Here is a 16466-nt window from a genome sequence, read left to right as displayed (position 1 = left end):
AGGTCCCTGATAGTAGCCCCCTACATCAAAGTGCCAATGTGCCGTATTTTGTGTAATTAAAAAAAAAACAGGTAAAATAAAACAGGAGACCCATGTAAAAAAGTAAATTTATTAGACTTAAGGAGTTGGAGTCTGATAAAATAATTCCGACTCCGACTCCTAGTACTCTTAGAAATGCAAATCGAATCAAAGTATTGTGTTTATGATACACATTATGATTTAGTTACATAATAAATAATTGTGGACATAAAACTACATCTAAAAGAAACAAAAAAAAATCTCTAAAAAAAACCCGAAAAACTATGCTGGTTGTGATTGTAAATATTTACAAATTATTTTGTTCTATATTAAGTTTCTGTTAATTAGTGATGCCCAATAAATGAGGGATCATTTTATGTAAACTTTATTAAATAAAATTATCTTTATCCGAAAATCCCAAATATTGAATAAAATATCAAAATTCAAACAATTCTCTAGCGACATATTAGATAAATGTGGACAGAAAAGTATTTGTAAAAATATTTAAAAAAAACAATAAAAATATTTTAAAAAAACATTTTGTGCTCAGTTGTCGACAAACTTTGAATCAACTTATTTTGTTTATGGTAAACATTATTATTTTCTCAGAAATAACGAAAATAAATAAACTCATTTTTGATTAAAAAAATCCAAATATCAGATTGAATCATCTATTATTAGAAAGATTAGGAAGGGGTGGGTGCTCATTTTCAGTTTAATTTATGAAACAAAGGCGTCAATATTAAAATGTTGTTGTTTTTTTTTTAATTCTATTTTTCGGAATATTTTAAATGACTTTTCAAGCGTAAAAAATAACTTACCTTTCATATTGTAAACTTATTTTAATATTTAAATTTTACTTGAATAAACACATTTTGGTCAATGCCAAGTTTCTTTCCAACTCCTTAAAAAAAACTTTAAAATGACGACTTGAATAGGTTTTCGGTGATGCTGAAAACGAATATCACATTTAAATTTGAGACAGATAAGTAGTTTTCATGATATGAAGAAATTACTTTTTCAATAAGTGGGGGATCACTTTCCTATATAAAAGTAACGTGAAATGAGCACCCACTTTTTGGTCACTTAGTAATTTCTTCAGATCATAAAGCAATTTTTAAGTGTTATATTCGTTTTCAGAACCCCCGAAAACCGGCGCTATTTTTTACTAAGAGATTCGTTCATTTTTTTTTTCATTTTCAAATTTGTTTTATATGACCAAATTATTAGGTGACCAGAAGACGGGTGCTTTTTTTACGCTAAATTTATCTAAGACAGTGATAGTGATATCCACAATACTTTAAAAAAAAAAGTAATTTTTTCATATCATGAAAACTACTTATCTGCCCCAAATTTACATGTGATATTCGTTTTCAGCACCATTGAAAACCTAGAAAAGTCGTCAGTTTAAAGGTTTTTGAGGAGTTGGAAAGAAACTTGACCCAGACCCACATGGTCACATTTCATATATATTTTATTCACGAAACCAATATTTTTTATTGGATTGCAATAAAAAAAAAAAACTCATTTTAATATTTAAGATTATTTTAAAGTTGTTGAATAATATTGTTGTAAAGTAAAAAAAAAAAAACTTACCTTCCATTCCAGGAATTTCATACGAAAAAAAAAAAATCGTTTTTCTTTTGTGTCCAACGCAGAAAATTTGTTTGTTAGGATTTCTTAATATAATCTTTAGTGAATTGATACAAATTTTGTTTTGTGTGTCCAATTCATTAAGCAATTAAATATATGAAAATATAAAAGAATCCAAATTAGAAGATGAAAAACACGATTTAAACGTGAAATTATTACAAGAAGAAAAAAATCAACTGCTTCAGAACAAAGAACTTATGTTCATCGTAAAACGGTGTAATCATTATTTTGTTCCTCGTGTAAAAGATTTAACATTTCATTATGATTTGGATTAGTCGAACTACTGTTTACATCCAAGATGAGAACAGTAATCCAAATAATCCAAATATAAAAAAAAATGCAAAACTGAATATTTCACATAAACAATTCAAAAAGGAAGGAATTGAACAAATAACGAAGTCAATCAAATAACAAAAACTAGATTTGAACCAACAAGAAACAAAACAATAATCACATGATTACCTTATGAAAATAGCGACTTATTTTTATCAGGTTCGATTCCGTTAACTTTACGATGACCTTAACTTATAATTCCAGATTTAAATCTGATGTTTTACATGCAATCAACGACTAACGATGGAAGTGTAGTACCAGTTTCTAGTTTGTTTGCGCATTTTAGCCATGTGTCGCGTTGTCACCATTCTGGCTTTCCTTGTAATGTTTTGCGCCATCCCATGTATTACCTCCTCCTTTGATAAAGAAGTAGTGCAATGTTGTAAAATGACCCCACTCACAGATGGGAATATGGGAAAAATATGCAGAACACAAATCGATACTGAACAACATTCAGATCGCCGTGTAATTTGCTTGCACCCTACTGTCATATTATGAGTTATGTCCCCTTCAGTCAACTCTTTAATATAAAACAATACAAGAGTTGCGTCCCTTGTGGTTAGTAACAATAAATACATGGACTTGCTCCATGGCTTATCACGCTTAAATGTATCTTGTCTTCTGATGTCTTTTTTAATAAGATTCATCCCATATCATATAATGAAACAAACATAATCGGACATGGTGGCAGCTACGGGGATTTTCTTAAAAAAAAGAAAGAAAAGAAATCCATCCACAAATAGAATGAACGCAAAAGAAAACATCAGTCTGCGTGTTGCGCGTAAACGCACGTGGTGACGACGACAAGCACCATCTTAAAAAAAAATCGATGCACGAAGTAAGTTCGTCAATTTCATTCAGTCATGTCATTGTTTTGTTTTCTTTGTTTTTTTTTTATTTAAAAAAAGGTGGGTATTAGTATAATACTAATATTAAAAAAAAACAATAATTGAATTAAAGTAAAATGAGTTCTAATGCAAGCGAACCAGTTATGCACTGGGGGTCTGAGAATCTATTTGAAGCGTTCAGATTCTTCAAGCAACAGTGCGCATTATATTTCACAGTAAAAAAAACATTCCCGTCGAGAAGCAGGTCGACCACATTGTACTGCTTTCTGGTGATGAAGGGTTACGGCGATATAACGCCTGGACATTTGACGATGATGCTGACCGGACGAACCCGAAGGCAATTTGGCGTAAATTTGAGAAGCGTCTAGAGCCCCAAACCAATTTTCGTATTGCACGTTTCTATCTGCGTGAATATAAACAGAAGAATATGGAAAGCATCAACGACTTCATGGCGAGATGTAAACTACAGGCAAAACAATGCAGGTTTAGGGATAACCAAGACACTGAAGAACGTCTCATTGAACAAATGATTACCGGCACTAGACACCCGGAGTTACAAAAACTTCTACTTTTGAAAGGCATGGAGCTTACACTCCAAGAGGTCTTAAATAGTGGTAGAACGCACGAAGCGTCCCTTAACCACATGCGGCAAATGGATGAAATTCGAGGTGATTGTCAGGAAATTAGTGCATTAAAAACAAGCTAATGTCGACGTTGTGGAAATAAACATGAAAAAGAAAAATGTCCAGCCTGGGGCACCACATGCTCAGCGTGTGGCAAAAAGAACCACTGGGCGAAAGTCTGCACTAACAAAAAGGAGAGCACAAGAAAATACAGCCAAACAAAAACGACGAACAGCCAAAAGCAGCCGCAAGAAAACAGATACAGAAAGCGGAACAGTAAAATCTGCTCAGTGAAATCTGAGCCCAAGGAGATGTATAGAGAATTTGAGCAGTTAAACTTTAATGCGATTCCTCAGCCAAAAGACGAGTGTACTGAAATAATAACGGAACTTAAAATAAAGTTTCCCAATAGACCAGGCACTCGTATAGTCAAAGCAAAGGTGGACACAGGTGCAAAAGGGAATACGCTTCCTCTACGAACTTTTCGAAACATGTTTCCCAACAGAGTTTATGACCTAGGACAACCCATTCCAAGCTCCACAAAGAAAGAGCACACGATTCTGACAGCATACAACGGCTCAAACATAATACAGCATGGATCGATCTACATACAATGCGGGCACAAAGACAAGTTGAACACTTTAAAATTCTTTGTTGTCACAACAGAAGGGCCTACAATCATAGGATTACCTTCTCTCAGATACTTGGAGCTGATAAGCCTCCACTGCACCATTCAACAAAAGAAAGATCCGATTAACTCCGTCATCGAATTAAAAAATGCATATGCAAGTCAGTTCGATCGCATATGACATTTTAAAAGTGACTACCACATCGTCCTAAAATCTGATCATCCCACAAAACACTGAACACTCATCCTGGAACTCAGAAAGTATCCAGATCCGGTCGTATAATAAGACCACTCAAAAATTTTTCTTATGATGAGAACAGCCCTTAGTTGGACTCTCACACTATTGTACTAGTGTCAACGTTCCTTCCTTATGTAATTTTTATTCTTTTCGTTTTATTTATTTTTTTTTTGGAAAAGAGCGATGTCATATTATGAGTTATGTCCCCTTCGGTCAACTTTTTAATATAAAACAATACAAGAGTTGCGTCCCTTGTGGTTAGTAAAAATAAATACATGGACTTGCTCCATGGCTTACCACGCTTAAATGTTTCTTGTCTTCTGGTGTCTTTTTTAATAAGGCTCATCCTGTATCATATAATGAAACAAACATAATCGGACACCTACTACACACACACACACACACACACACACACACACACACACACACACGTGTGTGTGTGTGTGTGTGTGTGTGTGTGTGTGTGTGTGTGTGTGTGTGTGTGTATAGTAGGTGTCCGATTATGTGTGTGTGTACATAAAACTGTGTGTGGCGTACTGAGAAAAATATTTTTTCTCAAAAATAAAAAATGAATAAAATCTATTTGTACAAAAATCTGTATATATGATTCTAGTGTATAAAATAATTACACATAAAAATTGGGTTATTTTTAATTTGTTTCTGAAAGATTGCTAGCAAATTAGCAGAATAAATAATTGGTGTTTTTTTTCGTAATTACATTAAAATTGATAAACTAAACCTGTTTTCCTTCTGTCGGTACAAATACAACTTTTAAAAGTATATTTTATATCATTTACATTAATTATAAGCGTTGTTTGCCTAAAATAACTGTTATAGTAAAGCCAGGAACTATGCTATATTATCGATTACCTCGACGACGACGACGACGACGACGACGCAAATTATTCTATGAGATTAATATATGAAAAAATATATATAGCGTCTATTGGCATTTTTTTTTAAATTACTGCTCATGTAAGAGAAAATAACTCTTTAGATCATAATTTTTATTTTATTTTTGTTTCATCCGTGCTTTGATATGATTAATGGGTGCTTGTACACTTTAATCAAGACATCAAAAAATAAAAATATTGAAAAAAATATATTGTATGTACTCGTTATGGATTAAAGTTTTCATGAAAAAAGAAATCACTTGATTTGGTCCAGCAGTTATTTTTTATTTTTATTTATTTTTTTGTTTTACGAAGGAAAATCAAATTTTAATGAGATCGATCAGGTAACGGCCATCTTTTTTTTTCGCTTAGGAGAAAGGAACGCCAGGAGAAGATAACTCCAATCATCGCTTAGTTTGTCAAATTTTGACGAGATTATTTTGTTTTGAAACATGAGCAGAAAAAATGCTTAGATATATATTTTTTACTTATTTTACAGAATTTCTGTGTTTTTTTAAAATCATTTTTTCATTTTGTCATTTGTATAAAGCCACCCCTCCTCGTGTCCCTAAATAGCCAAATGGCGGTGATAGATCGATTACAATAAAAGTTGATTTCCTCTATAAAAAAAAGTACTTGATCAAATTAAGTTACTTTTTTTCAGAAAACTTCATTCCATAACGGGTACGTACAATATAATTTTTGTTCCGTTAAGAATTGAGTTATTTTGTGAAAATGTTGGTAAGTTTAAATGATAGTAAATTATTTGTTATGATTGTTGTTATTAGTGAATGAAATGTGGTGATATACTGATATTGGTGAGAATTATGTGGAGGTATTTTATTTTTTTATTGGTGTTTGTCGGTGGTTAGTATAGAAGTGTGATATAAAAACAGTGGTGGGCACATGAAAAACTATACTTACCTGATGTAGGGGTAACGGTGATCATTAAGGTCGTTCCCCCAGAGCGAGGCCCATCCATTGCACTGCGGTTGGGTTGACCTTTGCGATCGTCCCAAATGTGGATGACTCGGACATGCTATTTCTAAGTGTGGGGTCTGCGTTCGCGCTCACCCCGATAATACAATCAAAATCAGAAATCCTTCCCTACTTCTTCCAAGTACCTCTCACTCGTAGGTTTGTACTCCCTCCGCTTAATCTCTGTAATACCAAGAAATACGCCATTTCTCTCGACCAGTTTATTATCCACTTCAATTCCAACGTTCTGATTGTATCTAATTTGCATGTAAATGGAATCAACGTTTAATCGTGAGGAATTCGTCTAGCTGTCGCCTACAGCTACTGAAAGTGTCTTCTTTCGATATACAGTGTAGACATAAGCCCTGTTACAAAATTTCTGAACTATTTATTATGATAATATTAAAATAAATTTAATATTTAATTGTCATTATATGATAATGTAATGTATGATTTCTAATTATTTTTAGAAAAAAAAGATGTTAATTTTTAAACAATGTCTGTTTAATTGGAGAGAAGATTAACCATAGATCAACATGAGAATGACGTACGGCACAAGAAATATTCAAGTTGGGGAAAAAACCCTCAAAATCAACAAAATGTTTATAAAAAGGGCGATTACTAATTGCCTGGAAATTTCGTTGATCAAAGATAGACAACGTCCCCACACCTTAAGAACACCTAAACTTATCAAAAATATTAACGCTCTGATCCCCATCTGGCATCAATTGTGATGGATGGCTCTCGTCTGGGTGAGATCCCGTGTTTTGACAAGCTTCTGGGTTTGACCTTTACTCCTGATCTGAAATGGAACACGTACATCAAGTCTATTGCCAAGGTCGCTGGAAAGATGGTGGGATCCTTCTACCGCTCCAGAAGATATCTCACTACTGATGCAATTCTCTATCTATATAAAAGCCAAGTATGTCCAAGAATGGAATACTGTTGCCATATCTGGGCAGGAGCTGCTAAAAACAGCCTATCCTGCCTTGACAGAGTACAAAATAGACTTCGTGGCTTAGTGGGGATGCCCTTTTCTCCACCCTGCAACCTCTCTCCCACAGAAGAGATTTTGCGAGCCTATCCTTGTTTTATCGTTATTTCCATGGCAGGTGCTCGTCTGAACTCCAATCTCTTGTCCTTCCTCGCAAATCTTTCACGAAAAACACCCGTCTAGCTGAATCCACTGTGAAAAATGTCCCCCACTCTATATCTGTGTCTAAATCAAAACGCGGATTCCATGAACAAAGGTCTTTCTTAGAACTGCACGCCTGTGGAACTCTGTTCCGTCTGCCTGCTTCCCACCGAACTATAACTTGGATGTCTTCAAGTTCAATGTAAACAAATTCCTAATGAACCGCCCCCTTAATTCAACACTTCATCAAATCTCCACACTAACGTAATGTACTTGCAATAACTCTTATCCCTGAGTGGCTTCCGGGCCTTGATAAGTGGTGATCACTGTGTAAAAACAAAATTAGGGAAAAATCATACGAAATCCAAAAAGATGCATGAGAAAAATAGCGAACAAAGCACAAACATCTGTTACATGATAAGAGCTGTCCCCTTTTCATGTAAGTATAAAAATGGAGAATTTAGTTTAAAATGAAAATGAAATAGCATAGGCGAAATTCGAACCTCGTAATCTAGGTTTTAGAAATGGATTACGTGTGAGGATTTAAAAATGTAAAACATTTGTTTAGAATATAGATAAATATTTCAAGGAAAGAATGTTAACTCAAGTTTTGTTATGAAATTTTAAATTGAAAGAATGCAGCTTATAAGATAATGTTTTTAAATATTGGATACATAGGTTACTGAGAAATAGGAAAAGTTTTGGACACGTATGTCCAGGACACGTGAAAGAAGAACACGTTTTAACATGTGTATGACGTCACGGAAAATAGAAAGTTCGAGTGATTGAGAAAAACTTTAGTTAGAAAACAGTCAATGAAGAAACTCAGGGGGAGTCAGACGTCTGGAAGCGAGTCGTCACTTCAAGGAAAAATGTGAGACTTTGAATTCTTGGTGATGGAATGGCCGGTCGTGAAGAATAAACCATTATGTTTTTTGTAAAGCTCGTCTTGTGTCTTATGATTCCTACAGAAAGGTAACGTCCAATTGTATTATGTATTTGTGTTAATATATGTCTTTACATACACGTCTCAACATCATCATGTCTACACAATGTCCGAACGGTCTGAACACTATATCCATTCACTCTAAGAGCTTTCTCCTTCTTCCATCAGCAAGATCTAAGAAAGAACATTTTAATATATAAGAATTATAACATGAACAATCTATCTAAGTCAGTTACAACAAACATCTTACTCTCCCTCTTAATATATCCCTCACTATAATAAGAATCTTCTAAGACTGTGCGTGTAATAAGACTCTCTCTCTCTCTCTCTCTCAATAAGTCCCCCTATATAACAAACAGTATTTTGGTGCCGTAAATGACCAGACCACCCAGCATGGGTGGGTTTAAAGAAAAAAGAAACCGAACCGTGGGTAGATACCACGGAAAAAAAGAAAAAAAATTAAAAACACAACGTTTTAAAAGGGTCCAATATAATTAAAAAAATAAATAAATAATACCACGAAAAAAAAACATTACACGATCACAGAATTCGAAAAAGAAAAAGAAACACAACGTTTTAAAAGGGTCCAAGATAATTAAAATAAATAAATAAATAAATAATACCACGAAAAAAAATGAAAATTACACGATCACAGAAATGCGAAAAAAAAATTGAACACACACGCATACAGAGAACAAAAGATACAAGAAATATTAAAAAGAAAAAGAAGAAAGTGCCGATATTTCGTAAAAGAAATTCGTAGTAATGGAAAAATAGTAAACAAGTCACCATGAGTAATTCATTGATAAGCGAATTGGGTTGTTAAAAAAACACACACACACCCTTACACGAAGAGGCAGAGATTGGGTCACCCATTATTGTTTTGAAATTGGTAGAAGTGTCATTAGAAAATGTGTGTCAATATGAAGGCGTTTGGACGAATTGTTGAATTTAATCTGTCAATCAAACGGGAATTTTTCACAGGTCGCATGTACTCTCTGAAACAGCGTGTAAAATTTGTTTGGAAATGCAGTTTTGTGTTCATAGTTGAATTTTTCGGCTTTTTATTTTTTTGTGTGTTTCATTTGAATTTAAAAAAAAAGAAAAAGGGACAATTGCTTTGGACAGACTGTTGAATTGTTGTTTGTTACAGATGATTTTTTTGTTGTTGAAAAAAGTTATAACTGTTGCAAAATGTTTAAATGTATTAAGGTATTTTTTTTGAAAATGTTTTTATGATGTTGAACAAATATTGTAAATTGTCTTATGTATGTAATGTTTTTGATTTTCACAGCAAGAATTCAAAGTTATCAGTAAATATACATTAGATTTAAAACAGTCTAGGTGAAAATAAAACTAGTTAAGACATATGGTTGGCTTACAGATTCAGTTAGAATTTTAGAAGGGGGACAAGAATTAAAATTACGTAAACAGGTATTTGGGGAGTTTTTAGATGTGATAAGCCGTAAGAAAGAAGTTTTGTCTTAGCATTTTGTTTTGTTGTTTTTTTTTTTTTTAGAGATCCTAAAAATTTTTCTTCAAGAAAAGTGACTTGGTAGGGATCGATAAGCACAAGAAGTGCCCCTATACGAAAAATTTTGGAACCTGGTTAATTAAGTGCTTAAAATAAGCTGGTTGCACGTACCGACTCCAAGCAAAGTGGTAAGTCTTGGCTTAATTAATAAACAGGCGTTAGAAAGAATACGAAAATTCTTAAGGGGACCAGTAAACCGATGAGAGGTAGTCCCGAGGCAATCACATATAGCATAATTAAGTAAGAGACAAGTAAAAATATGCCGTAGATTACGTAAGAAAGATATAACCTTGTATTTTTTTAGAGATGCATGAATGTGGGATATATCTGCTGGATCTTGGAAGCTGGTGAGAGAAAAAGAAAATCACAAAACAATCGGGCTATTAGATAGTATTTAGAGCGCTATTAAGGTTGTTGGGCGCAGGAAAGGTGTTAGTTAGTTAGGGGTGATATTTCTAAATCCTCGTCGAAGTTTCAAGAATCCAAGCAAGGAATTCCGAGTGAATCTGTATGAGAGAGAGAAAAAAGGTATATCTTAAACTTCGGAAGCCAACCACAAAGATTTAAGTATATGAGCTTTTGTATGTCCCGTATAAGATAGTTATTGAAAAAAACAAACAAAAAAACAAAGCCATACTTGATAAGACTAACCATGAGGAAAGAGAGATCAGGACACTAGGGACGCAGGAAGTCGTCCATTTCAAGAAAGGTGAAAACCTCTAGTTTGCGGCATATGGGTAGCTGGAAAATAGCTGATGTGAATCATAGGTAAAGACCCTACACCTAAAAAAAAAAAAAAGTAAATGCCACAAAGATCAGAAAGTTTCTGATCTTATAAAAAAATAAATAATTGTGAAGTCGGCCGTGAAGGGCTGACTGAAAGAGAATTTTTTTCGTTCGTTTTTTAGCCTGATCTTTCTAGCCGTGTTGTTGTGTAGATGTAAAAATAAAAAATGTACTAAATTTAAAAATGCATGCATTTTTATTTTGTAAAATATGGAAGAGAGGGATGTTACATGATAAGTCCTGTCCCCTTTTCATGTAAGTATAAAAATGGAGAATTTAGTTTAAAATGAAAATGGAATAGCATAGGCGAAATTCGAACCTCGTAATCTAGGTTTTAGAAATGGATTACGTGTGAGAATTTAAAAATGTAAAACATTTGTTTAGAATATAGATAAATATTTCAAGGAAAGAATGTTAACTCAAGTTTTGTTATGAAATTTTAAATTGAAAGAATGCAGCTTATAAGATAATGTTTTTAAATATTGGATAAATAGGTTACTGAGAAATAGGAAAAGTTTTGGACACGTATGTCCAGGACACGTGAAAGAAGAACACGTTTTAACATGTGTATGACGTCACGGAAAATAGAAAGTTCGAGGGATAGAGAAAAACTTTAGTTAGAAAACAGTCAGTGAAGAAACTCAGGGGAGTCGGATGTTTGGAAGCGAGTCGTCACTTCAAGGAAAAATGTGAGACTTTGAATTCTTGGTGATGGAACGGCCGGCCGTGAAGAATAAACCATTATGTTTTTTGTAAAGCTCGTCTTGTGTCTTATGATTCCTACAGAAAGGTAAAGTCCAATTGTATTATGTATTTGTGTTAATATATGTCTTTACATACACGTCTCAACATCATCATGTCTACACAATGTCCGAACTGTCTGAACACTATATCCCTTCACTCTAAGAGCTTTCTCCTTCTCTTCCATTCTACACAATTAAGGAATGAACTTTAATATATAAGAATCTCTCATAACATGAACAATCTCTCTAAGTCTCTCTACAACAACATCCCTCTCTAGAACTCTATCTCTCTCTGAGTCTTCAACATCCATCACTGTAATAAGACTCTTACTCTCTCACTAAGACTCTCTTTTTATAAGACTCCCTATATAACACATCACCAAGGACGATGTGAAGGATATGCAACCACAATTGCAAAGAAACTCATCAGAAATCGACTCTTGTTAAACCTTATTATCAGACAAGGCACGCTCAATAACATCATCTTCACAGATGAAAAGTTATTCTCACTTCAACATCCAACAAGCATCAAAATGAAAAAGTCCTTGTGAGAATACCTGATAATGCAGAAAAGATTTTCAAAATGAAGAAATCATCATCAGTGATGGTCTGAGCAGCCATTTCTGAAAGAGGGAAATCTCCATCAAATTTTTTAAAAATGGCAATAGACAATTTTTTCTTGTTCTTAACAAAGAACGTTACATTGAGGACATTTTTAAATGTGCACTAACTCCATTCTGTATAATTCTGTGTTTTTTATGATTTTCTTTTATTACATTATCACCTCAAACAAGTCACATTGTCATTTTGATGTAGGGGGCTACTATCAGGGACATAAGTTACAGGGGTAGTAGGTGGGGAGTTGGACAGCAACATGTCGGTTCACATTACACTTGAACTTCTGCATGTCAGTACAGTTGGGGAAAGAGAACTCGGAAGGGAATTCCAAGGAGCAAGAAACTACTGGAGTAGAAGGCTTTCTTAAATTTAGGGATCACAACTGTGGAGGGGTGGGGTTTGGCTGCTTGTCGGGTTTGTCGAGGGTAATTACGTCGAGGGGGTACAAGTGCTTGCAGTTCGTCAGAGTATTCAACGTTAAAGTACTTGTAAAACAGGCAGAGGGATGCTACATTTCGTCGATGGGAGAGAGGCGTAAGCTTAGATGACAGTTCAGGACCTTGCCTAGGAGCGAGAGACTAGTAACAGATGCACCAGCCCAAATATGACAACAATACTCCATACATGGGCGAATGGTTAAGTTTTCAGTGTTTTTAGTTAATGTATAATGTTTATTCCGTTCGAAAAACAAGTAATGTTGAACGCTGTTGGAGAGCAAGACAATCTTACTGCAATGTCTTTGAAGACCCGATAATCGCTTCAAAAATAAGAAATAAAACAAAATGTTGGTAGAAAACCAGTGAACCACTCAATAAATGTTACTGTGACATTTATCGGGCGGGTCATCTTAAGTTTAACCGAATCAGTTTCAAGTTTCATAATGTAAAGATTATAGTTTACTTTCTTGGTCCAAATCTATTTTTGTAATTTAACTAACTTCACGTTTTTTGTTGTTTGTTTTTTTTCCATATAAGGACGGTTTGACTTATTCAATTATTCACACTCCTATTTTCATTTCGGATGTTAACAGTAGTTTGACTATTTAAAAAAAGAATGAAATGTTCAGTTTTTTTTTTATAAATGTGATTTTTATGTTTTAATTTTTAATGAATTAGACATACAAAAGAGAAATTTACAAAAGATATCGAAAACAAGCTTTAATCATTGACAAATATAATCCGAACTTGATAGGAAAACAATTCGATACGTTTTAATAATAAACAGACATTTTTACACGAGGAACGAAATAATGATTTCACCGTGTTATTACGATGACCTTAACTTCTTTGTTCTTTAGCAGTTGATTTTCTATTTAAATAATTTCACGTTTAAATCGTGTTCTTCATCTTTTAATTTTGATTCTTTTATATTTTCATATATTTTTTTTCTTAATGAATTGGACACACAAAACAAAAGTTGTATCAATTTACTAAAGAAATCTTAAAAAAACAAAACAATTTTTGTGTTTTGAACAAAAAGAACAAAGACTTGAACCCGATTTTTTTTTCGTATTGGAACTGAAATACAAGGTAAGTTTTTAAATGTTTTTCGACATTAAAAAAAAGGAAAATATCGAAAAATTTTAATTGTACGTATCTGTTATGGAATGAAGTTCTCCGAGAAAAAAAATCACTTAATTTCATCAAGTAGTGTTTGCTTTACAGCGAAAAAAAAATATGTAATGATACAGAGCAAAAAGGTTCGAATTTAAGGAAGAAAAGCTAGTATTAAAGATGGGGACGGAGTGTCGGCGCTTTACATAGTTATCTCCCCGTGGCGTTTATACACTCGAACAAAATTTAAAAAAAAAAACAAGATGTCTGCCTTCAACGCGCTCTCATAAAAACGTGTTTTTTTCGATGTAAAAAAAAAAACAAAAACAAAAAATACTCGATCAAATTAAGTGAAACATTTTTTTCGAAGATCGTACAATATAACCTTTTTTCGATATTTCCATTTTTTAATGTCTTTATTAAACTGTACAAGTACCGTTTTTTTGTTTACACTTTTAATCCGATTTTTTTAATAACCTTGAATATTAAATTATGCTTATTCATTTCATTTTTTTTTTTTTTTGCAATAAAAATATTTTTAAAAAAAATTGTTATGATACCGAGCAAAAAGGTTCGAATTTTAGGAAGAAAAGCTAGTATCAAAGATGGGGACGGAGTGTCGGCACTTTACATAGAGTTATCTCCCCGTTGCGTTTATAAACTCGAACAAAATTTAAAAAATACAAAACAAGATGTCTGCCTTCAACGCGCTCTCATAAAAACGTGTTTTTCCGCTGTAAAAAAAAAAAAAAATAATAATAATAATTGATCAAATTGAGTGAATTTTTTTTTTCGAATATCATACAATATAACCTTTTTTTCGATATTTTCATTTTTAATGTCTTGATTAAACTGTACAAGTACCGTTTTTTGTTTACACTTTTAATCCGAATTTTTTTTTAATAACCTTAAATATTAAATTATGCTTATTCATTTCATTTGTTTGTTTTTTTTTGCAATAAAAATATTTTAATCCGATTTTTTTAATAACCTTAAATATTAAATTATGCTTATTCATTTCATTTTTTTTTTTTTGCAATAAAAATATTTAAAAAACAAATTTATTTTGCAATAAAATATTGATTCTATATAATTTATAACAAACGTGAATATAAAATGTGAATTTCCAATTTATTTGGTTTATTTTTAATTTATAGGATAAAAGATAAGTTTTTGTTTTCTTTTTTTTTACACAAAAAATCTAAAAAAAAATCTTTAAAAAAAAAAAAAGAAAACACTTGTGTGATTTCTGAGAACCGTAAACACAATAATTCAATTCGAAGAAAACTGATCACAAAAAAAAACTAATTTTCCAGAATTTAATTGGCAGCCCCTAATGATTATCAACTTATGATCACACACACACACACACACAAAAAAAAATAATAAAAAAAAATAATTTCCAGTCTTTAATTGTTAAATGATTGATTATCCACTTATGTTTCTCTTCTATTTTTAAAAATCGTATTTTTAAGTTAAATTCGAATTTTATGAGATCATATTTTATTAAATTATTAGGTGGAAGTACAGAATAGTTACAAAACACTCTCTCCATGTTAAGAATGGCTTTCTGAATAATAAGGTTATTTCAGCAGGGTAACATAAGTGCACAAGTACCTAATTGTTTTAACATAAAAAATTGTTTTCTGTCTACACTTACCTATTATGTCGCTAGAGAATTTCGTTTGATTTTGTATATTTCATCGCATATTTAAGATTTTAGAATGGGGATCACTTTCTTTTATAAAGTATATATAAAATGATCAAATATTTACTGGCCATCACAAATTAATGTTATCTTAATGTAGAAACACATATTTGTAAATCTTTACAATGTAACCCAGCGTTATTTACTCTCTAAAAATAAATAAAATAAAAATTTAAGTATGTTGGCTATTACGTTTCAACAATAAAAAAATATCGTTCAAAGACACGACAAATAATAATAAATATTTAAGATTTTAGGACGTGGAATCACTTTCCTATATAAATTTAACATAAAATAAGCACCGAGTTAATGACCAGTTAGCAGGCAATAATACTCTGTTCCGTCCCCCTGATTCCCACCTGACTACAACCTGGATGTCTTCAAGTCCAACCAAATTCCTAATGAACCGCCCTCTTAAGTAAACACTTCATTAAATCTCCACACCAACGTACTATACTTGCAATAACCCTTATCCCTGAGTGGCTTCCGGGACTTAATAAGTGGTGACCACCGTGTAAAAAAAAATACCTGTAATCATTTGCAGTTTTCAATTTTTGGTTGAATGTGGAAGAGATAGGTGGCTCATATCATTTTTTAATTTTATTTTATTTATTTATTTTTTGATTTCCTACGTTTTTTGTGTTGTTTTTTTTTTTAAATAGATTTTGTTTTTAGTTTTTTTTTCAAATAGTTATTTGGAATTTCACTTAACAAATTATTTAACTAAAGATACGTAAAAAAATCGTTGGGCATAACAAAACTTTTCAAAGGTGTTAATTTTGTGGTTTTCTACCAGTACTTTATTTAAGTATCGATTTTTGAGCGATTATCGTGACATCTTAGATGACTGTTTTATATCACCCATTTTTATTTCTTCTAACATAAGACACGGTACAGATTTTTTAAAAGTAAATAAACGCTTAAAAATAACTTAAAACACAAAAATCTCATCCAATTAGGTAGAAGAGTTTATTATGTTGCCGCATCCAGTAAACTACTTGAAAAACTGTTAGCAGCAAATAAAAACTGTCTCAATACATTGCTTTATAACCGTTAGTTGTGAAAAACTGTTAGAAGCAAATGAAAACTGTTTCAATACATTGATTTATAAACGTTAGTTGTGAAAAACTGTTAGCAGCAAATGAAAACTGTCTCAATACATTGCTTTATAAACGTTAGTTGTGAAAAACTGTTAGCAGCAAATGAAAACTGTCTCAATACATTGCTTTAT

General features: G+C 32.4%; 1 non-coding gene across 1 annotated transcript; it reads left to right on the top strand.

The window, feature by feature from the left end:
- Positions 1-6150: 6150 nt before the first annotated feature.
- LOC145271503 (U1 spliceosomal RNA) lies at positions 6151-6313 on the top strand. The gene has a single exon (XR_013865914.1). It is a non-coding gene; the product is annotated as a U1 spliceosomal RNA (small nuclear RNA).
- Positions 6314-16466: the final 10153 nt, after the last annotated feature.

This window comes from Euprymna scolopes, chromosome 46 (assembly GCF_053919585.1).
Source record: "Euprymna scolopes isolate OS-2025 chromosome 46, ASM5391958v1, whole genome shotgun sequence".
In the NCBI taxonomy this organism is placed as follows: domain Eukaryota; kingdom Metazoa; phylum Mollusca; class Cephalopoda; order Sepiida; family Sepiolidae; genus Euprymna; species Euprymna scolopes.
This window is presented reverse-complemented; position numbering and strand designations above follow the sequence as displayed.